The sequence below is a fragment of the Apus apus genome, chromosome 3 (assembly GCF_020740795.1).
Source record: "Apus apus isolate bApuApu2 chromosome 3, bApuApu2.pri.cur, whole genome shotgun sequence".
NCBI lineage: Eukaryota > Metazoa > Chordata > Aves > Apodiformes > Apodidae > Apus > Apus apus.
In genome coordinates, this window is record NC_067284.1 from 65,287,377 (window position 1) to 65,303,705 (window position 16,329).

A 16,329-nucleotide genomic window follows, 5' to 3' on the forward strand; every position below is an offset into this window, starting at 1 on the left:
ATGGTTTGAGTTAGAAGGGATCTCAAAGACCATCTAGTTCTAACCCCCCTGCATTGGCAGGGATGCCTCCCACTAGATCAAGTTGCTCCAAACCCCATCCAAACTCCCCTTGAACATTTCCAGGGATGGGGCATCCACAACTTCCCTGGGCAACTTTTTCCAGTGTCTCACCACCCTCACACTGAAGAATTTCTACCTAATGTCTAACCTAAATCTCCCCTCTTCAAGTTTTAATCCATTACCCCTTGTCCCATCACTACAAGCCCTTGTAAAAAGTCCCTCCCCAGCTCACCTGTAGGCCCCCTAAAAGCACTGGAAGGCTGCTATAAGGCCTGCCTGCCCTCTCTTCTCTATTCCAGGCTGAACAACGCCAGCTCTCTTAGCCTGTCCTCATAGGAGAGGTGCTCCAGCTCTCTGATCAACTTCGTGGCCCTTCTCTGGATTTTCTCCAGGAGCTCCATGTCCTTCTATGTTGGAGGCTCCTGAGATGGACACATTACTCCAGGTCAGGTCTCTCAAGAGCTGAGTAAAGGGGGAGAATCACCTCCCTTGGCCTGCTGGCCATGCTTCTTTTGATGCAGTCCAGGACTCACATGGCCCCTGAGTCTTTCTCCCTCAGACTGTTTTCAATCCATTCTCCACCCAGCCTGTATTTGTGCTTGGGATTGCCCCAACCCAGGTGCAGAACCTTGAACTTGGCCTTGTTGAACTTCATGCAGCTTGCATGCACCCATCTCTCAAGCCTGTCAAGGTCCCTCTGAATGGCATCCCTTCCCTCCAGCACGTTGACCTCACCACAGTTTGGTGTCATCAGCAAACTTGCTGAGGCTGCACTCAATGCCATTGTCCATGTTGCTGACAAAGATATTAAATAGCACCAGTCCAAGCACTGATCCTTGGGGAACACGACTCATCACAGGTCTCCATCTGGACATCAAGCCGTTGATCACCACTCTTTGAGTGCAACTATCCAGCCAGTTCCTTACCCAATGAGTAGTCCAACCATCGAATCTGTACTGTTTCAGTTTCAGTACCAGGATGTCATGTGGGACATCTCCTTTGCTGGAGACATTCAAAACTCACGTGGACAAGTTCCTGTGTGATGTTCTCTAGGTGACCCTGTTCTGGCAGGGGGATTAGACTAGATGATCTTTCGAGGTTCCTTCCAACCCCTAAGATTCTGTGATTCTGTGACAGTATCAAAAGCTTTGCACAGGCCCAGGTAGATGATGTTGGTTGCTCTTCCTTTGTCGACCAGAGATGTGACCCCATTGTAGAAAACCACCAAACTAGTCAGGCAGGATTTGCCCTTGGTGAAGCCATGCTGGCTGTCACCCATCATCCCTTTTGTTTTCCACTTGCCTTAGCAGAGCCTTCAGGAGGATCTGCTCCATGATCATGCCAGGCACAGAGGTGAGACAGACTGGTCTATAGTTCCCCAGGTCTTTTTTACCTTCTCACAAGCAAAGGGAAATTATCTCTTGGCTTTGATAGAAGAAGAAAGGACAGAGAAAAAGAAGGTTTTGGTCCAGTTAATCACTTTTTGTCCTCTACTGCCTCTCTAAAATGAACCTGGGATCTGAAACTAGTCTGTCCTTTTTCTCATGTGTAATATGAGCGGTGAAGATTTGTGGTCCAAATTTGCATTTGTTACATTTACTTAGTACCTTGCAGACATTGTGATTGCCCAAGGGGAAGGAAGGTTGGAACTCCCAGCTGTAACCTCTAAATTCATTTATTACATTTATTGATCATCTGCAAGCCAGACACTGTCTGGTCCTTCCTCACAAACATGTACGAGTGCTGCAATGCTTTAAAAAGAAAGTATTGTCTTTTATAAATAGTTGTTTAAGTAGTTTATTTATGTGTATAAAGCTAATCTAGTGAAGAAGACTAAATCCCCTTTATGTAGTGCTTTTTCAGGTACTTTTAGACATGTTCAGAGCCCGTATCAACATTAAAAGTATAGTTTGTCCCACTATTGGTACACTGCATGTTGTACCATACTTTAGTCAATGTTATGAAACATCACCCAAGTTCTGTTCGGAATATCTGTATTTAAGCCAAAATTGCCTAAGATAATATTATAGTTTTTCAACTAACGTAACCTTTTTTTTTTACAAGTAAATCAAATTAAGAAACCAATGTGAATTTATCCACAAGCTATTTCATACTTGGATACCCTTGAACTTTACTGAATCTGGGCAAAAAAACAAATGTGTAGTTGAAATAGTTTCACAGGTATTCAGAATCCCAAGAGGGGCTTATTTGCTATGGTCATGCAAATTTCCACTTCTTGCAGGGTATTTTAACAAAATATTTTTGAACAGGATAGTAAATGTTCATTCATTTATTTAAGATTTATAAATAATATTGTCAAGTATGAAAACACTCTGATACGTAACTCTTCGGAAGGTATTAAATCTGAGGTGTTACTATACCTAACACAACATTCCTTTGTACAGAATGATATAGAGAGTCTTAAAAGCATCTGATGAAAAAGAAAAAGACATTTTTATCATAGTGCTTGTATTTTTAAACCAACTTCTTGTCCCGTCCATCACACACACTCTGCTAGGAACAGGACTTGTATTAGTAAATAATGCACTTGGGGATAAGTATCTTGACTTATGCCATTTATAAGCTGCCCCTTTCATTGTCTAATCTGCTCAGCCACAACAGTCTCTTTCCAGCTGATAATAAGCCAGTGCCAAGTGTTGACTGCCAAGACAAACTCAGAAACACTTTTAACCTGCTGGACTAATGCCAGAAAATGTTTAACCTGCCAAGATCAAGTTGCAGCTATCTCTAACTTGCCAAAATCATGCCACTAGGAGTTAAGGAGGAAAAATCCTGAGCTGAAATCCTCAAGTGAAAGTATTTTTTTTCTTTTATCAGGTTAAGTTATATCTATTGGAAGGAAAAAAAAAAATTGCAATAATTAAGAACCAATTTTAAAAAAAAAAAAGCATGTTGATTGCATTATACTTGGTATATGCAGCAAAACCAGTACTCCAGTAAGATTTAATCTGGTTTGACACTATTCTGGATGATGCTTTCGAACCTAATTGTTTTCTGTGATGAAATGACATGATATGCAGATCAAAGGAGTACAGTGGCTGCTGTCCAGTTGAGCTCTAGCAAGGCTTTCAACACAATCTCCCAGAGAACCCTTTTAACCAGGTTGGTAAATTATAGTCTAGAAATGCAGACTAATAGATGTAATAACTGCCTGGAGTATGAGGTTCAGAGGGTAGCAATGAACGGTTTGGACTGTAACTGGAAGATGGGTAAAAATGTATTTCCTCAGGTGCTATCTTGGGATCTATCTTCTTTAGTATCTTTGTTGATGACCTGAAGATGGAATGCACTCTCATCAAGTTCATGGACAACACCCAACTAATGGGTGGCATTGATTCATAAGGGCTATCATCCAGAGTTATGTAGACAGGCTGGAGAAACTGCCTGACAGAACCTCAGAAAATACAGTGTAGACAAAAGCACCTGGCACAGACTAGCACCAGAAACAAAGCAGACTGGAGACTGATAGGCTGCGTAGCAGGTCTGCAGAAGAGAACCTGGGGGTCCTGGTGGGCAACTAGCTAAACATGAGCCAACAATGTGGCTAGTAGTGATGAAAGCTAAAGACAAAAACAGCTTTCCTGTTCTGTAAATATTAGCTACCTTCATAAGAGATTGATCAAACAGGAAATGGCCTTTCTCATTTTGCAGACAGCTTACTTTGGAGATCAGCTAACACTAGCTAACACTACTCATCTTCTATCCAGTGCTCACATATGTTCTCACTAATCGATCAAATTGGAACAATAGCTCTTAGGCTAATACCTATTGCTGGTTTTCTGTCTGTGTTTATTAATATATGATAACATAACTTCTTTGTGTGTATTTTTTTTTCTTTTTTTTTTCTTCAGTGGTACATTTTCTCTTGTGTAAACCCACCAGTTTTTTCATATAGTTCAGGAATAGCATCAGCAAAACTGATTATTCACTCAGGTGCCACAGACTTGGTTTAGCATTGACATGAAGGTAGTTCTGTCAAGCTGCTGCTGATTAAGAAACTTCAGGGAGAGGAATAGTTGATATTTATAGCCAAATGTTATTGCAGATTCAACAGTGTTCAGAAATATGAAATGGATTATACATACTAGCACAAATTTAAAAAATTACTGAACACTTCAAAAACTAAAATCATGCTGTCTTGGTTCTGATATGAACACGTTATATACATTAAATGTAACAGCTTGTGCAAACATAATCTGTGGTAGTACCTGAGCAAAATTTTATTTCATTTTTCAGCTGCATAACTTCCAAACTAAATTCAAAACTTCGTTGTCCATGTTCAGGAAAGGATTTAGCCTTAGACTTTCTTTAACATCTATGTCTTTAATGTCTATGCAGAACTTTCAATGTATAGTTGAGTACTATTATATCTTACAAATGCACAGGAACTAGGAATTTTTACAATGTTTTATATGCTAATTTATTCATTGACAGTGTAGTAGCAATGTAAGTTATACTGTAAAGTTTCCCATACTTCTCTGAGGACTTTGGATTTGACCTGAAGTGTTGAAATTCTATCAATAGCAACACATTTTGGTCTTCTTCCTGCCAAAGGCTTGGGCATCTGCAAAAACTACAAATCATGCCAAACTCTTTGAGTGATATATGGAGGACCACAATCCACTAGGAAATAAGCTAAGACCAACTCATTCATTTCATTTAGGCCCTTCAGTGGGATTTGAACCATCCAGCCCACAAACCATGTCTCATGAGATTGCAGTATACATCCAGCCCACAGTAATAATAATTCATATACATATACGTGTATATGCTTTATTGCTACCTTTAGCTGGATTAAAAGCAATACATCAAATTTTATATTTCTGCTTCTTTTATTAGCTTTCTAGGACTTGATCAGCTGATAGAGGCGATAATGAAATGTTTTTTTATAAACTGGAGTTTGTAAGTCCTGTCCTGAGAATGTAATATTTCAAAAAATAGCCTAAGCTTTGGGGAAAAAACCAATTACAGAAACAGCATTAAAAATGCCAAGCACTGGGCAGAAGCAATTCTGGATCAGTTTAAAATAGTGATTGATGAAACTCTAATCTGAGCTGAAGGAACAGTTTCACGACAAGCTGTGACCATTCCACACACTTCATTAGCTGCCATAATTAGCCTGGTGTTTCAATTTGTTAGAACTGGTGGGGACAATTTTACCCAGAATGCAAACATCAAAAAACAGGGTGCCTCAGACTTCAGAAGAGGCTGATGAGAAGCTTTTCTAGTCTCTGTTAACTAAAAGATTAATTACAGCTGATGGGAGGCTGTACTCTGATTGTCTCTCTGTCTATGTGCATTACTTTTAGCATTAGGAGAAAGACATGGTTGACACTACACTGCTCAATCCAGCAGCTTCACATTAATGCACAAAGTATGTTAATATGCAATGTTTTTATTGTTTCTCTTTTTCTTCTCTTTGTTTCTTAACTTTGAAACTCTCATTCCTAACAAGTTATACTTTAAAAAAGCAGGATGTTAAGTTGCTAATGATAACCACTTAGAACTTATACTATCATTTCTTCATACAACTACACGTGAGAGATCCTAACATAACAAAGCTGCTGGCTGGGAATATTATTAGTTCCTGTTATCACAGTCAAAATGTAAAATCCTACTCAAATAGGCTCATTATGGAAAACTAAAACTTATGAAACAGAGACCATGTGCATCAAAACCTCTACATCTTAGCCCCTTTACTTGAGGTGCTACTACACCTCTACATTAACTCATCAAAGCTTGTAAGGTTATTTAAATGGAAGTGAAGTCTGAATTTGAAGTGCAAAGGTTATTCCTGAATAATTCCATAACTCTCATTCTAGAATATTAGCATACGGTAATATACCTACTCATAAATAACTCCTCATGTGGATATGCTTTTCAGTTTCCCCATATATTTTATGCTGAGGTCAACAAAATTTATAAGAAAATAAATACAGTTTCTTATTCCTTAGATGGTGGAACATCCTTTTAACCTCAGTTTATAAAGGGCATGTTGAAACCAGTTCTTCATTGCATTAAACTAATAAACACTGAAGCATATTCCAAACTGAATATCATATTACTACTTAAAATGCCAAAAATGTGTTCAGAGTTGATTCATGATATAAATTTTAAAGAAAGAAGCAGTAGCTCCTTCCATCAAATCATTAAGACAACAAGCAGTCTGTATTACTTATAGTCTCCTGTTGACTCCAACACAAGTGCACAAAGCTATCTTTCACTGTGATTTTTTTCCTATTCAGGGAATGTAGATCTCTCTAAAATACACTTGAGTGCACTAAAGTCCTACTGCTCTAAGAATAATCTATTCATGCTTTCTAGAGAGATCATCAAAACAAAAAAAAACTTAGTCTTTCTCTCACTTTGGTCATGTACATGGCAAAACCTCTTGGAATCCATCCAGAACAGCTATAGGTATTATTAACACTACAAATTATACAAATATTCCATCATAATGGGTCAGCATGACAAAATATGTCATTCAGGCATCTTCTTAAGGTGCAGGATTCTACAATCCTATGTGTATCTGTTGCAAGCTGCTTCTGATCTTAGACTTCAATTTGCAAACTCATCAGCAATATGAATTTAAAGATGAGATTTAGAAGTGTCTGTTGTCCTAAAAAACGGGTAACATCATTTTCCCTCTAACATTCTTTCCAAATAGCATTTTTCTACATATTGACTATATTAGTTACAGGCCAAGTTCTTATCTGATGCAAACTAGCCTAGCTCCATGGATGTATTTCAGTTACTCTAGGCACTGAGGACCAGTTCTCTTACCTGCATTTTTCAACAGAACATTCCATGGAACACGGACCATGGAGTTATTAAAGAACTGTGAAAAGCTTTCTGTTACTTTCATTTCATAGAATTATAGAATTATAGAATCATTAAGGTTGGAAGGGACCTTAAAGGTTATCAAGTCCCAACCCCCCTGCCATGAGCAGGTACCCGTACCACTAGACCAGGTTACACAAAACCTTGTCCAACTTGGCCTTAAAAACCTCCAGGGACGGGGCATCAACAGCCTCCCTGGGCAACCCATTCCAGTTCCTCACCACCCTTATAGTGAAGAATTTCTTCCTAATATGTAACTTAAATCTCCCCTCTCTCAGTTTAAAACCATTACCCCTTGTCCTATCACTATCTCCTCTGACGAAAAGCCCCTCCCCAGCTTTCCTGTAGGCCCCTTTCAAGTACTGGAAGGCCACTATAAGGTCTCCCTGGAGCCTTCTCTTCTCCAGGCTGAACAGCCCCAACTCTCTCAGCCTGTCTTCATAGCAGAGATGCTCCAGGCCTTTTATCATCTTGGTGGCCCTTCTCTGGACCCTCTCCAACAGGTCTCTATCTTTCTTGTGCTGAGGGCACCAGAACTGTACACAGCATTCCAGGTGGGGTCTGACCAGTGCAGAGTAGGGGGGCAGAATCACCTCCCTGGCCCTGCTGGCCACACTTCTTTTGATGCATTTCTACTGTATTTAACCAACACAAAGTCTAGGTGAGTATCATCAAATAATGAGCAGCTTACTTTTGCAGATACATTCCATATCAAAATAGACTTCAAAATATAGTCTTATAAATTCAGTATTGTGGCAAATTGAATTGAAATACATTATGTCTGGCAGATACATAAACAAATCTAATTCATTTCAAGAATGCTGAACAGCCCATACAAAACTGTCATCAAAAGGCAAGGCCAAGAGCTTCCCAGTTTAGTGTATTTTCAATTCCAAAATAAAATTTAAACAATTAAAAAAAAATTAAAAATCAAAATAGTGAACATATAAACAAAACAAAGTAGGTGTAACTTCAAACTTTGCTGTTTCCAGCTCAACTGGTTATTTTTTGTATTAAAAGCTCTGCCACAAGTGACTCTAATGTACTCCAAGCAGTACTCTATTCCTAATGCATTTCTAATTAAACAAGAGGCTTTAAAAAGTTTAAGCAATGTGTACAATGGGAATTATTTACAAAGTTAAAACATGCATCCCTCAGAAAATATTGGTTCAAGATTTTTCTTTTATGCCACTAACATTATCAAATGAGGAACATAGGCGAAGCAAGACATTTATCATCCAACAGACAAATGACACAAGACTGCTAGTTAGACAGTATAATAAGTACCATCTAATATTCTCTTTCAAATCAATTTATTCTTCAAAGCCTTGGATCATCATCGAGGGACTGCATTTTCCCGTGGAGAAATTACAAAATCAAAAATCAGGTTTTATAAAAATATTCAACTGGTTGCCGATAAACCCTTACAAAGAATCACTAGAATGGATTTGATTAAAAGAGTGATGACAGTATCTTTTCTTATGCAAATAACTAAATGGTTTGACTCTTCTCAGTCACTACTTTATAGTATTCCCTCAAAAACTGACTCTGTATCCTTCACCAAATACAGGATAACCTACATGAGTAACCTCCACCAGAAAACTTGCCCAGCCTTTCTATTCAGCCTTCCAGGTATCGCCTGGAAGATTCTTCTCTTCATTTACTTAAAGAGTAGCCAGGGATATATTTTTGTATATTTTAATTTGCTTTACAGTGTTTATCTTCCTCCTACACCTAAGACTTGCTGCTTGTGAACAGAGGACCTGTGAGGGAGATGAGGGAGTCTAGGGCACCGTGACCGTGAACTTAATAGAGTTTTCAATTCTTGGAGAAGTAAGGAGGGGGGTCTGTAAAACTGCCACCTTGGAATTCCAGAGAGTAGACTTTGATCTGTTCAGGAGACTGATTGACAAAGTCCCTTGGGAAACTGTCATAAAGGGTAAAGCAGTCCAGGAAGGCTGGACATACTTCAAGAAGGAAGTCTTACAGGCCCAGGAACTGGCTGTCCCCATGTGCCGAAAGACATGCAGTAGGGGAGTAAGACCAGCCAGGCTGAACAGAAAGATTTGGCTGGAGCTCAGGAAGAAAAAGAGAGTTTATGGCCCCTGGAAGAGAGGACAGGCCTCTCATGAGCAATATAGAGATGTAGTAAGGCAACACAGAGAGAAAATTAGAGAAAATCAAGCACAACTTGAACTCAACTTGGCTACTGCTATCAAAGACAACTAAAAATCTTTCTATAAAGAAATTAATAACAAAAGAAGGACGAGGGAGAATCTCCATCCTTTATTGGATGTAGGGGGAAATACAGCGACAAAGGATGAGGAAAAGGCTGAGGTGCTACATGTCTTCTTTGCCTCAGTCAAACCAGTTGTTCCCTAGACACCAGTCCCCTGAGCTGGATAAAGGGGAGGTGGGGAAGAATGAGACCTTCGTAATCCAGGAGGAAATGGTCAGTGACCTGCTACAGCACCTATCCATCCATAAGTCTATTGGACCAGATGGGTTGCACCCAAGAATATTGAAAGAGTTGGCGGATGCACTTGCCAAGCCTCTTGCTGTCATTTACCAGAAGTCCTGGCTAACTGGGGAGGTCCCAATGGACTGGAGGGTAGCAAATCCACAAGAAAGGCTGAAAGGAGGATCCAGGAAACTACAGACCTGTCAATCTGACCTCAATGCCAGGGAAGATCATGGAGCAGATCATCTTGAGTGCCATTACGCACTATATAAAAACAGCCAGGTGATCAGTCAGCACGGGCTTATGAAAGGCAGGTCCTGCTTGAAGAAGCTGATCTCTTTATATGTCAAGATGACCCGCCTGGTTGATGAGGGAAAGGCTGTGGTTGTTGTCTACCTGGACTTCTGTAAGGCCTTTGACACTGTTTCTTGTAGCATTCTGATATAAAACCTGGCTGCTCATGGCTTGGACATCCGCTCTGCTGGGTAAAGCAGTGGCTGGATGGCTTGGTCCAGAGAGCGGTCGTGAATGGAGCTAAATCCTGTTGGCAGCCGGTCACAAGGAGGTTCCTCAGAGCTCAGTATTGGGACCACTTCTGTTTAACATCTTCATCAACGATCTTGATGAGGAGACAGAATGCACCCTCAGTAAGTTTGCAGTCCACACCGGCCTGGGAGTGTTGATCTGCCTGAGGGTAGGGAGGCTCTGCAGAGAGACTTGGACTGACTAGATCAATGGGCTGAGGTCAATTATATGAAGTTTAACAAGGCCAAGTGCCAGGTCCTGCACTTGGGCCAGAACAACCCCATACAATGCTACAGGCTTGAGGAAGAGTGGCTGAAAAGCTGCCCAGCAGAAAGGAACCTGGGGGTTCTGATTCATAGGTGGCTGAATATGAGTCAGCATTGTGCTCAGGTAGCCAAGAAGGCCAATGGCATCCTGGCCTGTATGAGAAATAGTGTGGCCAGCATGACCAGGGAGGTGATCATCCCTCTGTACTCTGCATTGGTGAGGCCACACCTCGAATCATGTGTCCTGTTTTGGGCACCTCAATACAGGAAGAACTTCAAGGTGTTGGAGCATGTCCAAAGAAGGGCAATGAAGCTGGTGAAGGGCCTTGAGAACAGGTCTTATGAGGAACATCTGAGGGAACCAGGGGTATTTAATCTGAAGAAAAGGAGGCTGAAGGGAGACCTCATTGTCCTCTACAACTACCTGAAAGGATGTTGTAAAGAGGTAGGTGCTGGTCTCTTCTCACAAGTAATTGGTGATAGAAAGAGAGGAAATGGCCTCAAGGTGCACCAAGGGAAGTTCAGGCTAGACATTAAGAAGAACTTTTCCACTGAAACGTGATGAAACACACTGCCCAGGGAGGTGATTGAGTCACCATGTGTTTAAAAGTCATCTAGATGTGGCACGTGGGAATACAGCTTGGTGCTGGACTTGGTAGAGTAGGGTTAATGGTTGGACTTGACGATCTTAAAGGTCTTTTCCAAGTGATTCTGTGAAAATAATTTGAAAGATCACTGATAGTTAAAAAACAATTTGCATTATATATAACAAGAGTAGCATTTTCCAAAAGTAGCCCAGCATTGGTGACTTTAAGGATTTTCTCAGAGGAAACAGCTCAAGAACCTTTCCAATGGGAGCTCTGAAAGTGGTCTTCATAATAAAATGCATTTCTGTAGGTATGACAGAGTCATTCAGTAAGGAATCTGGAAAAATTACTATGTCAACTGTCAAAAGTTGAAATTGTCATTTGCTGACCTGGAAGACTGAATGAGTGCATCTTATAATGAGAAAGATTTCATTCTAGTCCTGTGAATGAGAGGTAATGTCTGGTGTTCTCACTGCTGCATATGACATACTCCTGCCTTTTTAAATACATTTGCTTCTCAACAGTACATTATGACATTTACTAAAAAAGTAAAAAGCTCAGATGTTGAAAAAGTGACCTTAAGGCATTTTTTATTACCGCTTGAGAGACCACTTGCTTATTAAGCTGGTATTAAATTGGGCAACACTGCTCTTTTTTTGTAGGACCTAACCAAGTAGCCAAATGCCCCAGGAGCTTGCAGTTCTGAAGACTGCTGTGAGAATTGTCCTACATGGACTCAAACTCAACTCAAGTTGATTTTTCACATGAAGATACAGCAGCTGAAAATGGTTGTTCTGAGAGCAGAAAATGTATGCTACAGAGTAGAAAAGACAGATTTTCCATTAATAGAAATGTATCATTTTAGGATAAGATTCTTAGATTTCAAGTATTTGGTTTGGTGCAGGACTCAGGGTAGGAAGAAAAGCGAAAGAAAGCAGCCTTATCCTGGAAACAGATAGTTGATAACTCAAACTAAGGGTCCATTTGGAGCATCTGAATAGATACATCAAGTGATGCCAGCAGTAATAATCGTACAAGAGCCATGTCGTTGGCCAAGGTTTATCCCTGACATGGCTCATGAGGAAACCGGTAGTGTAACAAGAAAACTCTTACAGCTCACCTAATAATTCCTCTACAATAGAGTCACTTCTGGCTGCCCCATTATGTCAGCTCTGCATTGCCTAAGAAAACACATTGCAGTTGCATTGCAGAACTAAGAAGCTGATGCAAAACATTTGCTAGCTCTTTTCATCGAGTATCAGTATCTCGTGGCACAAGCCCACTAGTAAACATAGCCTTAAAAGTTTGAAAATATGTAATAAGGTTGATAACACAGACACACATTAGCTAGTATCACACAGTTAGAAAACACTCTCCTGTTATTTTTTTTCCTAAAAGGAAACAGGCAAATTTATTTTAAAAAATGTCATAGAGTCACAATCTAAGAGAGAAACATTTTATACATACATTATATCTATCTCAAACCCCACTGCTGCAAGGTTAGGAAAATCAGAGTTAAAGTGAAATTTAAATACATTTCAGTATAATCTGGGACAGAAAAGCATGAATGTATCAACTGTATAAAACAGTTTTGCCACATAATGACATCATCCAATAGACACACGACTGTTTGAGCATGTTGTTGGTCCTACATGTGATGAAATTAATTTTCAAACAGAACAAACCATTTTCGCCCTCCCACCCTATTTTTCCCCTCTCAGTAATACTATACAAAGACAAATTTGCTATGGAACCACAAGACACAGTGGTCTCAGAAAAGTGTGGAAGAAAATGAGTTTGCCATGGCCATGCAGAAGAGTCACGCTCACTTTATAAAGCACTGAGCTTTTCAGGCCATACTATGTTCTCCTTGTGGACCTCTTCCCACATATTTGGGACTCAAGGCTCTACCTGATAATGTGATTACACTGGAGACATAACGTGAGCAACAATAAAAACCACAGAGGCTACTGAACTTTCAGAGGCAGTAGACTATATAAAATAGAATTAATTGCTTGGACACACAGGGGGTTCTCTTTCTCATCACAGACAGTTCAAACTTAGTCATGTCATGTGAGGGGAACTGTAGAGTTGCAATCTTCTTTATGGTAGAAAGCACATCAAAGATCAATAATTTTGTACATTTTCTGTTATCTCTGTTATCCCAGATAAGAAATCTCTGCCAGTTCTTGGACAAAGAGCCAAATTTACAGCTAGTGTAAATCAACAAAGTTCTTTACTTTGCATTATACTTATGTCACAGCATTCTTTGCAAAAACTCTGGCTTAAAGTACATACACATGCTTGTGTTTATCTGTTATATTTGTCATTATTTAATTAAATATTTCTGCAATTTCATATAATCTATGTTGAAGACAATCACTGTCTAACAAAACTGATTGAAGCTGTCGACTGTACCTGTACCTACACTGTCTGAATCTGAGTCTGTAATTCTTTGCCTCTGGTGACAGTTATGGAAGCAATACAATTTATATAAGGAACAACTATTGCCAGCTCTAATGGCTACAAAATACAATGTGAAAACGCCAGTAGTGTTGCCTACAGCTCAATTTCTACTGCTCCACCAAAAATAGAATTGGTGGTGGTGAATTACAAGAGCTATTTTTCCTAGGCTAAGCAAGGCCATGACAATCAGAAATATTTGAACTTGATATTTGATTAATGCTGGCAGTACTCTCTAAGTGTTTTCCACTCGACAACATCTAATTATTTAATTATTTCCCATTATTAACGGAATGAAACAATTCAAAATAAACAGCTAGAATGACTGTTCTGCAGAAAGCTCATAATCATCAATTCTTACATGTAGAAATCTTCCTAAAATTATATTAAGCTGGCCTGTTGAACTTGAAAGGCATATTTTATCCCAATCAATGCATAAAAGTAAAATTATCCATAACTAAGGCATGTTTCTCTCCTGTACAGTTCAGCTGTAATGATCCCCACACACTGCTCTTGCACATCAATTATGATAATCATAATCACGGTCGTTAAGCTGAATGTTCATTATTATCAGGATGCTGGTGACAGCAGATTCAATCATCGGGTGCAATGGGCAGGCAGTCACAGTCCCACCCAAGTTTCTGCAGACAGCGTTGTGCCACATTAAATCCATGATGTGTTCCACATCCCACTCCATTCCAAAAGCTGTAGACGGTAAAGGTCAACTTTATGTTCTGTGCAATATGCTTAGGTTCTCTAAATTAATTCTTTGCAGTACTAGATATTTTTATGCTTTGTAGATAATAAAATTCTGTTTAGGACCAAAATGCCTGTGCAAATAATGAAACAGTGATGTACTTGTACTGTAATTCACCTATAATAAGGCATCAGAGGAAAGAATCTATCAGGAAGGAACATCTTAAAATGTCACTTCCTGAATTTTGCAAATAAGAAAACATTAAATGCTGTCATTAAACTCAGTTTTGTAAAATGCATATGCAAACTAATTCCAATACTAATTAAGGGCTGTAAGCTATCATTCTATCATTTCTGCCTCAGTAAATATGAACATATGCGAGTGTTCTGACAACTGAAAGATTATAGTTAGTGTATTTGATCCCTTGACTGTCTAGCTACCTTGGAACCTATCATTGTAGATTAAATTCCTTGTGACTGGTAATTTTTTTATGTTGCTCACATAAATTCTATCAAAGGCATTCCAGCATATTTAGAAATATCATATTGAACTTAAAATATGCAAGCATTTTCGTATTTATACTAGTTTTCAACTGGGTAAACTACTGAGATTCAGATTCAGTACATGTATAGTTTTTCCATTTCTGGTTTATTTTTAACAAAGACTTAGAATACAACAGTTTTTCCCCTAAATCAGAAACTTCTTTGAATTATAAACAGAATGAGATAGAAATTATCAGATAGTAACTAGATGAAAAGAACTATTAACTTCTCCTTACAGAGCTATGGCAATTATTATGTTTACAGTAAGTCTATGCTAATACCCTTTCATTCTCCAGAAGAAATATAATACGGCAATATTTTTCATTGTTGTTACTTTTGCTTCTAAAGTAATTATATAATTTACATACTAATCTTCTTGTGACTTGAATTAAAACGCATACTTATAAACACAGGAAAACCTCAGGAAAATACAACTAGGACATTCTCATGATCACACAGTGAAACTTGTTTTATATGTAGTTTTAAAAAAGCCAGCTAATACAAATTAATATCCAATAATATCTCAACAGCTCAGAGGGGTCACTGACCACTGAACTTACTCTTTGGAAAAACCTCCACAGTAGTTTGTTTTACCAGCAATGGTAAGTGAAACTTCTCTAGTATAATGTTGTCAGAAGCTAAATAAACATCATAGCAGGGTTACCAGCCCTTTAGGTTGTAACAGAAGTTGCATCCACAAAAATATCACTCAAAGGAGGGTTGTGCTTAGCAGACAAAGTGTTAAGCAAAAATCTATTTTTTAATTTTTTTTATATTTTTACACATGCCCTTAAGCCTGGCGATTTGTTCGAACTGGGTAATTTTGCTTATAAGACTGATATATACAAAGTTTTAATACAGCTTAGAAATATGAAAGTGACAGAGAGTTCTTCCAGATTTAACAGTTAAGAACGTCTGACCTCATATCTGCCGACAGGACCTTTTCCATTAAAATACAGTGAGGAGGTGGAGTTGCATTTCCACCTCCCCCCAATAATAATGACTCATCAAAGTAGCAGGTAGGTCATAAATAGCTCTTTTCTCCTCTTATCTCTCTGTTTGGGTAAACGGCTCCTAATTGAAGCTTCATATTGATTTAGAATTGGGATTGGAAAGCTGTATGTCATGCTGGGTTAATGCATACAGTTATTCACCTCCACAAACCTATCCAAGATCACAAGTGAGTTTAGTTTTGTTGGTTAAGCTCATAATTTATATAATACTACATAGGTGTGATATAATAAACAATAAAATATCTTTACATTGTTTGATATCATAATCTGAGCTTGATCAAGGACTACTAAGGACTGGAAAAGGAAGAGCCTTTACAGGACAAGATGAGTAACACGAATATGACATTTAGAACTTTTTTATATATCATGATTATGCTGCAGGACTTCAGCCAGTCATATCTATCCTCCACTTTGCTTTTGAAAGATGAATTCAGATCTTTTTGTTTGAATGTTGATCTTTGTGTCTTTATTTGCAATGAGATTAAATTAATGTATGTGAAAATATTAAAAATTTACTCTGAGCTAAAAGTTTTGAGAAATAATTTTTTTAGAAAATATTCGTTTTCAAACTAAGATTTCTTGGAACTTGTTAGATATTTACAAAGGTTAATTTACTTCCAGGGAAATAAGTAATCCTATCTTACAAAATGCTAGAATTGTTTAGGTTAGAAGAGACTTCTTGAGATTAACTAGTCCAACTCCACTATGCAGCTAAAGAAGGCTGTGCAGGACCATGTGCAGATGGATTTTTGATACCTCCCAGGACAGAGACTCCACAACCCCTTTGGGCAACCTGTCCTAGTGCTCTGTTATCCTAACAATAAAAGAGAAGTGGTTTATCATGTTCATATCCT

The 16,329-nt window shown here is 38.7% G+C and overlaps 1 protein-coding gene across 1 annotated transcript in view; it reads right to left on the reverse strand.

The window, feature by feature from the left end:
* SPATA17 (spermatogenesis associated 17) overlaps positions 1-16,329 on the reverse strand; it is a 95,978-nt gene that overhangs the window by 7,168 nt on the left and 72,481 nt on the right. The gene's annotated exons all lie outside the window — the stretch shown is intronic.